Genomic DNA, 13581 nt, shown 5'->3' on the forward strand with positions numbered 1-13581 from the left:
GTACCCTTTTTGTGACTCTGCCACTGACCTGCTGCGTTGCCTTGGGCAAATCACTTCCTCTCCGCTGTGTTTCTGTTCCTCTCCCACCTGTTGTCTGTCTTGCCTATTTAGAGTGTCAGCAATTCTGGGCAGGGACTGTCTCTCGCTGTGTGTTTGTACAGGGTATAGCATTCTGGTGCCCCCATCTTAGGTGGGGTTGCTAGGCACTGTGATAAAATAGATAATAAAAACAGCCTGTAAAAACTCATTGCCAGGCCTGGGGAATTGCAGGGAGACTGAAGCTCTGTGAATCTGTTGAGCTGTTGAGTTCATGAACCTACTCTCCCCTGTAATTTAACCCTATGTTTATTATCCAAGGGTGAGTCAATTTAAAAAAGAAATCTACCTAGGCCAGTGCCTTCTCTGGGGGATAGGAAAACCACAATAAAAGTGAGCTAGAATTCAAATTCAAAGGCGCTTTTCATTAGAATTTGCCCCCTTTTCCATCTCTGCTCTTTCCTTTCCCTCTGAATTCCTTTCCTGTTCGGCACCAATCTCTGCTTCCTTTTCCACCCGATGTTTTCACTGGCGTCTGTCTCTTTCTTCCCCTGTCTCTTTTGTCCCACCCTCTCCCCAGTGGCACACGAGGCCAAGAATATTGGGATTCAAGAAAAAAATCGGAACTTGTGATGGGTGAGTGGGTTTGAGATGAAGCAAAGAGGGTTGGTGCCTCCCTGCTTTCAGCAATCAGACATCGCTGAGTCAAAGAGTATTCCAAATGAAGGCCTGGACACCTATGGATAAGACTAGCATAGGGGTAAGAATAGTATTTACAGGTGTTACCCACCATTCAGTGGGCTAGGCCTCCCCAGCTGTGCCTGATCCACACAGCGCATGAGCCTGCTGTGGTTCCCAGCGAGGAGAGTTAGGCATCTAAATATATTTAAGGATCTGGGCCTTAATCCTTTAGCAGCAGCCCAAGCTCTTAGCTCTGGAGTGCCAGGGTTTGATCTCCAGTGATGACCAAGATGAGAGTCATTTCACAGTATCTATCCCTCACCTAAATGTTTAAGGGCCATCCAGCCTCATGCTTCAGGGCATTCGCTGATCAGCAGCCAGGGTGAGGCATGAATCCCTCCCTTGGCCCTTTAGTATATTTCAGTTAGGTTCCCTGGAGTGGTATACGACGTCAAGAAGTTATACTTTCCTCTAAGGCCCCATCAGTCTTTAAACATCCCAGTCACCGAGACAAGGGGCAAACTTCTGATTTCATTTGTTTGGGGGTGAGTCCACAATAATGTCTCTGAAGCCTATGGAGTTACTCCCGCTTTACCCTCCATGTGATTGAAATCTGAATCTGCCCCCCACCTCCCAGTCTGCAGTCACTACATTTGTACCAGTCCTTCAAGAAAAACAACAACGCATAATTGCACAGATTCCCATTCCTACCATCCCTGTCTGTAAATCCTCCCTCCCTCCTACCCCCAGCCTCCATCACCTGAAAACAAGCTTCCTGTAATGCAGGTAGACGCCAGTCTACCCACTTTCTTGCCTGAATCTCTCCTATTAATTTTGCATGAGGAAAGCTTTCCCCATTCACACCTTCCCTCCACCCTCCCCTTTCCATCCAAGCCTCTATAAACACAGTAATCGTTCAAACCTACATAATACCTTATCATGGGTTTTGCACATGCCCATCGCATCTCCCCCTTTTTTCTTATCCTATAAGCTGAGTAGTCATTCACCCCTAAACGGCAGCTTATCTCAGCATTTACACCTGCCTTGCCAATGAACTCCATGTTCTACCTGTCAGATCCCCCAGATCACACGTCTCCTGTCGGCTGATTATTCCATCTAGAGCTCACGCGTTTTTTGCAGCTGCTTCCCTTTCATCCTTTCCACCTGCTCTGAAAAGTTACCCTGCCTTCTTCCCTGGTTCCCTCATTGCTGTTGCTGTCTCTACAGCTGATTGCATGTCTGTGTATCTTTTTAATACACGTGATGCGTGGTGCCACCTTTGCAGTGTAACCATTCGCACTTGCCTTAAAACAGTTGCAGTGACAAAGGCAGAACCGCTATATATAGAGGCATCTGTGAGTAGTGGTGGGCCCAATCCGAAATCCCAGATCCAAAGGATCCCCTGGATTTCGGCTCTGAGGAGAGGAAAGAGAGTCTTTTTAAGGTTCTACACTGAGAGTCTGGAGATGTGACTCTGCCACTGACTCCCTCTGTGACCTCGGGCAAGACACTTAGAGCTCACTCTTTTAGAGGTCTCAGGGACAGACTTTCAAGAACCGTGTCATTCCCACAGTGACACCCCAGCATGCTGAACACTCTTTAGAAAATCTGTCCCAGGCAGCCAGATCCAATGCCCATTAAAGTCAGTGGAAAGACTTTTATTGAACTTGAAAGGGAGTTTGATCAAGCCCTTGAGCTCTCTCTTACGTCCGTCCCTCATTTGTAAAAGAAGGGTGGCAGCAGACCCTTTCCCCCATTTCTTGTCTGTCTTGTCCGTTCAGGCTGTAACCTCTTCATGGCAGGGGCTGTCTGTTTCTATGTGTATGTGTCCAGCAGCACGTGTAGGTACCGTGCCCGCCTCTGAGGTCTTTACCGTGATACAAATAATAATAATGATACCATGGATTTGAAATTTGCAGCTCAGGCTCATTACAGCTACTTAGGAGCTCCCATTTTAGGACCTGCTCCAATCCCCATTGAAATCAATGAGCGTGTCTCACATAGTAACATGGGAGCGGTCACATCAGATCAGACTGCTGGTCCATGCGGCCTGGTATCCTGCCTGTTTCAGTGGCTGAAACCTTCCTATAATGCACAGAGCATTTACTCAGAGATGTTGATTCCTAATCTCCCTTTGACTTCAATGGGAGCAGTATCAAGTCCCTTACCAGCTGTGGAATGCTGTGTGCAAAGAGACAAATTCCTTCCTAACCCCAGAAGATGATCAGTTCATGCTCTGAAACATGAGATTTGATTATCATTCTCTTCGATTGCAGAGTTGCAAATGCTATTAATTGCCATAACCCAACCTTTACATTTCAAATCTAGCCACACACAATGACCCCCTGCAGCAGAGCATTATGTAGCTCAACTATTCACTGAAAAAATATATTTCCTTTTTATTTGTTTTAAATCTTGTGCTCTTTGATATATGTCCCCTAATTCTTGTCGCATCACAGAGTACAAATATTTCTGATTGCTTTCTGCCGCGTCCTTCAAATAACTGTATATCATGTACCTCAATGCCATTCTTTTTCCAGACTAAATAACCCATTATGTTCAGTCTCTTTCCTTTTTAATTGGTTAATATTTGTAAAGCAGTTTGAAAATGCATTAGTATCATTCAGTTGTAATGTATTTTCTGTTATTTTCTACCCTTTCTTTTAATGCCTCAGTATCCTCCTATAAGCTGCCATCTATCTCCATTGATTCTATCAATGAGGATGTGTAGGTCTTTATAATGCCCTGGGGAATTTCCTTTCCCCCTTCCTGACCAGGATTTTGGAACAACCAAAGAAACGGAACTCCAGTGGCTCTTCCACAGGGTTGACATTGAACCTTGCACATGCTAGGGCATGGGGACTTTCTCTGGGCCTTGACCCTGCAATCAACTCCTCGTGAAGTCTGTTGGGCACTGCATAGGAGCCAGAGGTCTGCCTGCATGGATCTGTCTGCAACACTGCACCTTTGGTCAGCATGGGGTTCCGGGTTCAGGAAAGCACTGAAGCACCTGTTCAAGTCAGTGGGACTTAAGTTCATCCCTAAAGGTGAGCTTTGATGCATGGGGACAGATTCAAGCAGCTGCATAAGTACTTTGCTGAATCAGGGCCTGTCTGAATACCCGTGCAGTGAGCAATACTTATCATTGTGCACTCTACTATGCAGTTTCAGTGCCTCAGTTTAAGAGGCTCCCTTTAAGCTAGGTCAAAAGTCTTTTTTCCTCAGAGGATCCTGCAAGTTAAGATTATTTTCCCCAAAGTCCATTAACTTTATATTCCTCCAAGTAAAATGTCATATTAATCCTTTGGTTTGATCAGATTCTTCATAAATTTCCCTGCAACGTCCTTGCTTTTAACTAGCCTTTTCCATCATCACCCACTTGCTACTCACGTCCTCCTCCAAATCACAGACAAAGGTACTGAGCAATGCTGATCCAATATCGACCAATGGGTTTCCCCATTATTAAATTCCATTCTTCTGAGCAGCAACTGTTCCTGATGACCCCTTAATTCCCCTTAATAATTGGCTACCTTTTAATTCACAGGAGGGATTCACTTCTCTAAAGAGGGACCTTTTCAAAAGACATCTGAGAGGAAATCCGATAAATTATAATCAGCAGGTCCCTTTTTATCCACTATTTTATGAACATTGTCAAAATTTTTAAAAGGGTTGAAAGGCACCATTTACCCTTTAACCAGAGGTGCTAGTTAGACCCAAAACCTTATGACTTATCCAAGTGCTGGGTTATTTTCTCCTTAAAAAATATCCTCAGTCAGTTTGCCGGGAACTTGGGTGTAACTCATCACTCTGTAATTTCCTAGACTGTCTTTAGGAAGATGCACGCCCAGGGCCACATGTTATCACGGTTTCTGGGCATAGAAACAGTGAAACCAACGGGATATATATATATATATATATATATATATATATATATATGTTTAAGCAAATCAGAGGTAGGATTTGACTCCATGCCAGCAGCTCCAGGAACAGCTGTGCTCTGAAGGATACATTATACACACTCCGCAGCATTGCTGTGATTTCATATTTTATTTCTTTTTACAATTTTACCATGACCACTATCCAATTGTTGCAAGCTACTGCCCTTCATTGTCTCAGGGCACTTCACGTATACTTCAGCCGCTAGTTACCCCACAATTGCCAGTAAAAAAGTGCCCCCCTCGATATTTACAAGTCTCTCACAGTACAGACTGATGCAAAGAATCAATGGAATTTCTACACAACGTCAGCACCTCTTTCTACATTCCACATATGGAGCTCTCTTGCTTCTGCTGTTTCACTTACTTTCTCAGCGTTGTTACATGCTCTAAAGAGAAGTAATGTGTCGATAATGATGCTGCAATACCAGCACTCGCAGCCTTCCCACTGCCGTTTCTGTCCTAAGGTGGCATCATTCGTACCTGCTTCTCCCAGTGTCCATACCTGCCCTGCAATCTCAATACTCAACCTGCATTACAATTAATCTCTTTTCCTACTTCTTAGACTCGTTTCCATTCCTTACACCTTTCTAGCCCTGACTCTGAAATACTCTACGAGCTGCCTTGGTTTGTTCTTCTGTCCCACTGCAAGCGTGATTGACGCACTCTGGCTGCCCTTGTAATTACAGCACATTTAGGGTAAGGTTTTTAAAACCCAGCCTCCCCACCATGGTGAGCACCCACAGTGTGCAGGGCCATACAGCTGCAGAGGTCAGTACCTGATGTCAGTGGTATGTCTTCAAACCTCACATGCAGTCCCAGTGCGGGTATGTAGACATCTCAATGACATCACTTGGGCTCACGCATAACTTCACCCGGAATCATTAAGGTCCAACACAATTGCAGATTTCAGAATGGGAGGTCAGAGTGATACTCAGTCCAAATCAAACCCTAAGGGACAGATCGTCAGCTGGTGTAAGTTGGCAATGCTCCCCTGGCTGGGCCAGCACTAGAGGTTTTGTTAACCAGGGAGCAAAAAGAGTTTTCAGTGACCCACCCCCACCCAACCAAAAGATGCAATAAATAAATAGAACTGACCTATCAGGCATAACTCTCACTCCAGCCAAAAACAGGGATTTCTTGAGTGGCTACCCTAATGGCCTGCTCCTAAGGCTAGCCCTGTCCTGTGGCTCCATGACACCAGCTAAGATTCTAGCCCCGTACTGTATATTCTCTATGCTACACCTATTGGCTGTACTGGGCCTACTTATAAAAGTGCAACCAACACTAATACTTGTCAGACCTACAAGGCTTCAGCTTGCACTAGTTCCGATGAAACAGCATGCAAAAGAGGACGCTTTGTCCTCGGAACCGCACCAAACACATCACAAGCTCTAAGGGAGAGCATTGAATGTTGTTATCTGACGGCCAGTGCTGCTCTTACTCTGCCTGATTTCAAAGCGGAGTTGGCCTAGCGCTGATAAGATCCGCCGGTTTTGTGCGAGCTGCATGGCATGTGAGGCTCTCTGCAAAGCAGAGACTGAGCATCCCAGCTGGAGAGTGCAGGTCAGCATGCGAGTATGAACGATGTTTCTTTCTCCGCTCACATATTATGTTTCACTTTTAAACAAAAAAAGCCAGATGAAATTACTCTCTTGTATTTCTCGAGTTTCATTTAGGCACAGGGCCCTCTTTTACTTCTGCTCTCAGGCTGTTGGGGAGCTGCTAAACAGCTGCTACGTTTCACCCCAGGTTGGCTTCGCAATAATCCAGGGGTGGGTGCCATGATTTGTAGAGCATCCTGCGACCCTTTGAGATGAAAGACGCTGCATCAATACACGAGGGTCACTATTAACATTAGTGCCGCAGTAACCAGTGCCCGACACTACAGCCTGTCCAGACAACAGCACCCAGCGTTTGCCTGGCAGTAGGAAGCAGTAACAGTCCTCTTAATGTCTGGGCTTCTGTACTCTGTAGAGTATTTATCTCACCATTATAAACCGTATGCAACAATGATACATGTCTGAACAAGAGCACACAGCCTGAACCCCATCTAACCATTCATTGTCTGGAGACCAGCCGTCAGAGCTGCTCTGGACAGTGTCCTGCAGCCAGCACCAACTACCACTCCCATTACTATCATAAGGTCACATCCAGCAGCTCTTAAATTAGTTGTTTCTTTGAAGTCAATGGAACCACCCCTGTGAATAAGAACTGAAGTACCGGGGCCTTAGAATCAACACCTGCCAGGGCTCCATTTTCTGTGTGATCCGACTGGAGCAGTGCTCTAGTCCAGTGGTTCTCAAAGCCAGTCCGCTGCTCGTTCAGGGAAAGTCCCTGGCGCACCGGGCCGGTTTGTTTACCTGCCACATCTGCAGGTTCGGCCGATCGCGGCTCCCGCTGGCTGCAGTTCGCCGCTCCAGGCCAAGGGGGGCTGCGGGAAGCAGTGTGGGGTGAGGGATGTGCTGGCCTCCCTTTCTGCAGCCCCCCTTGGCCTGGAGCAGCGAACTGCGGCCAGTGGGAGCCACGATCGGCCGAACATGCGGACGTGGCAGGTAAACAAACCAGCCCGGTGCGCCAGGGGCTTTCCCTGAACACGCAGCAGACCGGCTTTGAGAACCACTGCTCTAGTCAACATCGCCCAGTCAACACAGTTGTGCTGCAGACACTGACCTGGCATCATCACTCAACATCTTTCTCAGAAGGATCAGAGGTCTAGACCCCTCAATAAAACTGTTCCATGTCTAAGCCCCATTGCCTGCCCGCTACACCTGATAGACAACACTAAGTTCTGTCTACTGCACATGCTCCATTTGAACAAATAAAAAATGTGCCCTCCCCCCCCCCCCCCGTCCTTTGGTTCTGCTTCAGGAGATTTCTGCTCCATCACTTGCTTCGTCAGTGCATGAAAAGCTGTTTATTGTAAAGGGAAGGTGCAAAGGGGCAGATACGTTGTATTAAAACCCCTCCAACCATGCAGCAAGGAGACCCCAGTCTGTAGCCCCAGCCACTGTTCACAGAAACATGTCACAGATTATTCTGTCCTCGCTTAGGCTCTGATCCAGTGCCCACTGAAGTCAATGGGAGTCCTTCCCCTGACTTCAGTGGGCAGTGAATCAGGACCTTCTTTCTTTCTTTTTTCTAATTATATTGACTCTCTTCCCTGATTAAAAGGGAAGAGCCCAGACTGTCGTGTCTAAAGATGATGTCAGTGGCTATTTCTCACTCTCATATACCAAACTGAAGTCATCAGATTAACTCACTCTAACCCCGCACACAAGGGCAAAACATAAACTAGATTCAATCTCAACAGGGGAACCCCAAGGGTCCCCACCACCAAAGTTACAACCGGCAGCCATGCCAAACAGGGCTGTGTTCTTCTTAGATCTCATAAGCAAAGCAACGCTGGGCCCATAAATAGCCACATTGGAGACCTCCACAGAAAACTCAGGACACGGCAGGAAGTGGCACGTGGGACTCAGTAGGACGTGCCCTTTTCTCTGAGCCAACTCTGAACCAATCAGTGCATCGCTAGATGGGAGAAGCCATCTTTCAGATGATAAATAAAACCAGTGGACCAGGTTGTGCACTATGAACCACTCCCGGACAGGACCTTCCCTACCATGATCTTCCCCCCTCCGAAAAGAAAGCCAGCTCAACTTCTGAATGCCCAGGAGCCGCTGCATGGTCTGGGATGATCTGACACAAGGTCCTTACTGCTTAATGTAATTAAGATCCTACCCCAGTTTTGCAAGAATAGAGCTGTTAACCAGTCCCCAGGGTCCTGGACATTCCCAGCTATGGGTGATTATATTCCGTATCCCTAAATTCGCCCCTGCCCTTTCAATGTGAGAAGCTATTTTTTTTTCACTCCCCCTCTTAAAAGCTGTAGTGTTTCTGGCCCAGATTGGCTGTTGGCCTCCATCCCAGAAGTGGCTGCATTTCAGCACTGGGTAAGGGATTCCTTTATGCACAGGGCTGGATCCTCATCATAACCCCATTGATTTCAGTTGAGGGCTGCTGATTTACACCAACAAAGGGTTTGGCCCAGAGCCTGGTAGTGCACCTGGGATCCTTTCAGACTAAAGACAGTGTATATGTCGTGATTTATTATTACCACCAGCTATTATTATTAGCTACTGGCTACAACTGTGTGAGGAGCGAAAATGTCACCGAGAAGGGCAGTACATGCAGGTCTTTGCCTGCATCCCACCAAACCTATTCTAGGCAAATGCTGTACACCTAACCTGTCTGGGAACCTAGCTGCTGTGGATCCAGCTGACCTCCTGCTTTGCAAAGCATTCCCACAACTGAAATGGAGTCAGAGCGCCCCCTTCTGGGAGCCACAATTCCATCCTGTGACACTGATTCCCTGTGTAAATGAAGATACTAGTGCAGAGACTCTCTGAGCTAGGAAATATCAGTGTTACCAGAAAGGTTTTAAATTGTATATGCATTTGTTTCTCACATACACACACAAAGGACATTAGATATCATACACGTACATTGCTGCATGCCCCCCCCCCCGAACATTGACGCGCTTCTCTAATTTCTCATCGAGGGACTTCTATTGGTTTACTTGTTTGTTTGTTTATTTATTTACTCTCCCATCCCTTCAGAGTTTCTTTTTAAATTTATTTGCTGATATTTGACATAAATCTAGGAGTTTTGATTTTCTCAACCCCAAATCTGATTTTTCATGCCTCTGCATCATATGTGACTATACAAGTGTATATGTCTGGGTCACATCTGGAAATCCAAATGGATGTCTCAGTAGGGCAGAGAGACACAACAACACAGACAGTTTTTCTCTGAGGCAAAGTCTTCGGAGCCATGTTCTCGGGGAAGGCAATGGGAGTTTTGACTGAGTGCGGACAGCAAGATTTGTGTTATAAAGACCATCTCAGTAATAACCCACAGTGGTCATGGTCAGTTCCACATAACATTTACCAGAAGCAGAATGCCATCTCTGTTCTATTTGACCCGATACATACTTCCAAGATATTAAACATGTGGGGGAGGCAGGCAGGAGGGGAGACCATGGATAAACCTTTCACAATCCCGCTTGGAACCAGCTTTTAGAAGTAACAGTACCCTCTCAATGTGTCCCTGAAATCAGAAGTTTTACCAGGACAGTCAGCTGGCCTCATTAGAGTCCTGCCCTTAGGGAGATTACACAATCTCCTAACTAGGCCCTTGGAAGAGAGAGGAGGGAGGAGGGGTGGTGTGGTTAGTGCATCTTAAACCAGTGACGACATCTTCCCCTCAAGCACCATACCAGTGTGTTCATCCCTGAACCAGGGGGGCAGCAAAGCAAAGGACTGTTGGTGAGGGATTGTGCTGCAAAGACTGGAGGGTTTTGCTCTGACCCCAATAAGTAGAACTAGAGTAAAGTGGGACCTTTGAAAACTATGTGTGTCTTGTGGACATACACAGAGATATTCTCTCTCTCTCTCTCTCTCACTCACTCACACACACACACACACACAGAGCGATATACACAACTATAACAGGGCATGTGTGATTTCTGCAAACTATCCCGACAGTCTCTAGCCCGAAGTCTGAAGGGTGCAAATGGTTCCCTCTCCTGGGAGACAATTCATGCTGCACCCACCTTGGCTGAAGCCTGTCTGTCTTTGCTCGGGTGAAGTAATCACCGAGTCCCGGGGCCATGCAAAGAGCAGTAAAACACAACAAGTCATGCAAAGCATTTTCTGCTGAGTGGCCATGGGCTGTGGAGGCAGACAACCCCCAAATCGATGCCTGGAAGATAATCCAAAGCAGAACAGTGTGCTTTCAAAGGGAATTGCTTACCAAGAGATGTGCAAAGGCGGGGGGGGGGGGGGGCGGCGCAGAGGAAGGGGACACCAAACCTTCCTGGAGATTTGATTTGCACAGACAGTGTGAATGGCAACACAGAGAAAGTGATGTGTGTGTAGATGGGTGCAGCAGACCAAGAATGGGGGTGGGAGATTGTGTGACTCCAAGATTGTCTGTGTGTTTGTGAGAGAGAGAGAGAGAGAGAGAGAGACCAAGATTGTATGCGTGTCCATGGGGTGGGGAGTTGTGTGCGTCCAAGATGGTGTGTGGTTTGTGTACAAGTAAGAGGGAGGGAAAGATACCAAGTTTTGTGAGGTGTGTGTGTGGGGTGGGGGGCGTTTGAGAGAGAGAGAGAGAATCACTAGAAACTAGGCCAGATATTTAAAAAAAAAACCCGCATATTTCTTGCTCCGAAACCTTGATTATCTTCTTTCCACTTGCCAACCCCCCCACTTCTCTGTAACTCTCCTGAAAGCAGCTTAACTCCCATTAAGGAATTATTACAATAAACCCAGATGGAAAGCCAGGCTAATATCCAGAGCATCGACTCCAGATGCCAATCACAAGGCTAAATTCATCCATGAAGATCGTCAACATTTGGTCTGCAGTTTCTTTTCTCTTCTCCAGGGCTCCTGCGGGCACACACACCCCCCCCAGTATTGTATCGAGGGACACCTCCCACGCCCCCAGACTCTTCATGGCTCCTCCAAAACATGGAATCGGTGAGGGACCTGTCGGCGATGATGATGTAATGGTGTGGAAGTGCTCTCTCACTTGACCTCCCCAAATCCCCTATGGCCTGGGAAAAGCAAACTTATGCTCCTTTACCAGGCAGAAGTGCAAGCAGCCTTCACAACTGAGCGGCTCATCAATGCATAAAAAATCCCCAGCCCGGGGCGGGGGGACGACGGGACGGACAAAACCCTCCCCAGATCTATGGTCCTCTCCCCCCGCACATACAGACGTCCCACCCCTACCCCAGCTCCCCGTTATTCCTTGCCTGTATTTCAGTTTCTTCCAATTCCCATTCGGGGTAGAGACTAATCGGTGTGGGATTTAAAGCCACAGACTTCTCCTTCTACAGGATTTGCTTGTCACTTGCACAAATGGAGCCGTGGGGATTAAGTGGAGATGACACCATCTCTTTGGGGACGTTTCTCCGGGATGTATCAATATTCTGCAATCCAGATAGAGCTGCAGGTTTTCACCCCCGCCTCCTGCTCTAGCCGAAGGCTGCATCCTTCCTCCCGTACGTTTTAGAAATGTACCTTGCCCTAGCTACGTGATCCCATTGCATAAAGCAACTACCCCCCCCCATGCGTGCAAATGTCCTGACAGCCACAAGCGTGTTACACACACATATATCAGAAGCTAACTAGGTTACAGGACTTCTGCATTGAAACCCCACATTAACTTAATGCAAACCCAGAGAGGAAGGAGAAGGGGAAAGAGACTGCCCGGCAAAGTGTGTGGGGGGGATGGGATTCAATAGGACACCTTACAAAATGACATTACAGTAAGAAGGGATCACGACGAATGCGTGAAACGCAGTTCAAAAGCTGGGCACCAGGACACTGGGCTAACCGGGGATCCGATGCGGATGAACCGAAACCCTCCCCTTACCTGAGGTTACTGTTCCTCTTTGGCTGAGAGCTGATCGCCGGTGGGTTTTATTGGGCTCGACAGGAACTGGTGGGATCGCCTCTGTGTCCAGCTTGCATACTGGGCGCTGTGCTGATAATGCAGGCGTGGGGATGCTGGGGGTCTAGCAGTACTGTTCATGCTCAGACAGAAAATCCCTTCCCTTGATCCAGATCGCAGGCATTAAGGGCAGAGGCAAATCCTCTCTCTCTCTCTCTTTCTTTCGCTTTCTCTCTTTTTTTTCCCTGTTCCTTCCTCCTTTTTCCCCCTCCCCTCCCCTCTCCTCTGCCGATCAGTTTGTAGCCATCGGGGAAGGAGCAGCCGAGGCAGCGGGGAGAATGGAGAGGGGGCTGGAAATAAAAATGAAAAAGGCTTCGGGAGAGAAGCGAGAGGAGGGGCTTTCTGGGAGGGGAGGGGCTTAGAGCAGCCTGGATAAAATGAATGGGGGGGGCGGGGGAAACAGGGAGGAGCCTAAACCCGGAGATTTTATTCTAAAAGGTGTTTTGTTCACAGCGGGGGGGGGGGGGGGAGGCTGAGAAGGGGACACAAGAGGAGGGACTGGCTCGGAGGAGCTGGGCAGACAGAGCCCGGGACGTGTCAAAGGCGGATCAGACTCGAGCTGGGGCTGCGTGGAGGGGCCGCGAGTGTGTGGCGGGGGCATCCAGAAGCGCGTGGGGAGGGGGTGTCTCCATGCGGTCAAGGGCCAGCCGTGGGTGGGACTGCAGAGTTCGCTTGCGTTGAATGGGGTGTGGGGGGAAGACACGGGGGGGAGAGAAGGCAGCAGGGGAGTGAATTTCTCATGAGAGCACCCGGCCCTGATCTTTTTATTTTATTTTATTTTATTTTATTTTATTTTATTTTATTTGCGAGCTTATGCTTCAGGGAGGAGCTGAAGCGCAGAGCAGAGGCGCTGGGATTGCGGGCGCTCACCGCACTGGGGATTTGATTCGATTCACATTTCAAGTCCTTCTTGCAAACTCCTTTGGGGGCAGGGAGCGGGCAAACGGGTCCTGAGCACAGACTGAAGCGGGGGGTGGGGGGGGGGGGGGGTTTGCAGGGCAGTGCCCCGAGAACACGATTGCAACTGCAGGGTGGGTGGGTGGGTGTGTGTAGCGAGTCCATGCAGCGATTGCAGGCAGCTTGCTGCTCGCTGCTTTCTCCTCCTCTCAGTGACGGGAAGGGGCCAGGGTGGGCGGCAGGGCTGAATCCTGCCGGATCTGCAGGGCTGGGAGCATTGACTCGGCCGGGGGGCCAGCACGCCCCATATCCCCCGCTGGAGGCCCGTCCCTCGGGGCGCTTTGCATCTCTGCGGGGACCCGGGGACACCGTTCAGCACCTGGGAGAGCTCCCGCAGGGGACACGTCCCGCTTGCTCAGCCCTCCGGCGTCCAGAGCCCGGCTGGAGAGAGGCCGCCGATCGGCCCCGCTGGGGACCTTTGTCCGATCCGCAGCCCGTGCTCCTCCTCCGG

At 48.6% G+C, this 13581-nt stretch overlaps 1 protein-coding gene across 3 annotated transcripts in view; it reads right to left on the reverse strand.

Moving 5' to 3' along the window:
• Positions 1 to 12478, reverse strand: part of BRINP1 (BMP/retinoic acid inducible neural specific 1) — a 96825-nt gene extending 84347 nt beyond the window's left edge. The window contains exons 1-2 of one of the 3 annotated variants that reach the window (XM_048822893.2): positions 12096 to 12477; positions 29 to 206 (exon numbers count right to left, since the gene is read on the reverse strand). The gene's annotated coding sequence lies outside the window, so the exon portion shown is untranslated. Of the gene's footprint in view, positions 1 to 28; positions 207 to 12095 lie in introns of all 3 variants that reach the window. The other 2 variants (XM_048822894.2, XM_048822892.2) reach the window with 2 other exon arrangements.
• Positions 12479 to 13581: the final 1103 nt, after the last annotated feature.

This window comes from Caretta caretta, chromosome 16 (assembly GCF_965140235.1).
Source record: "Caretta caretta isolate rCarCar2 chromosome 16, rCarCar1.hap1, whole genome shotgun sequence".
Lineage (NCBI taxonomy): Eukaryota > Metazoa > Chordata > Testudines > Cheloniidae > Caretta > Caretta caretta.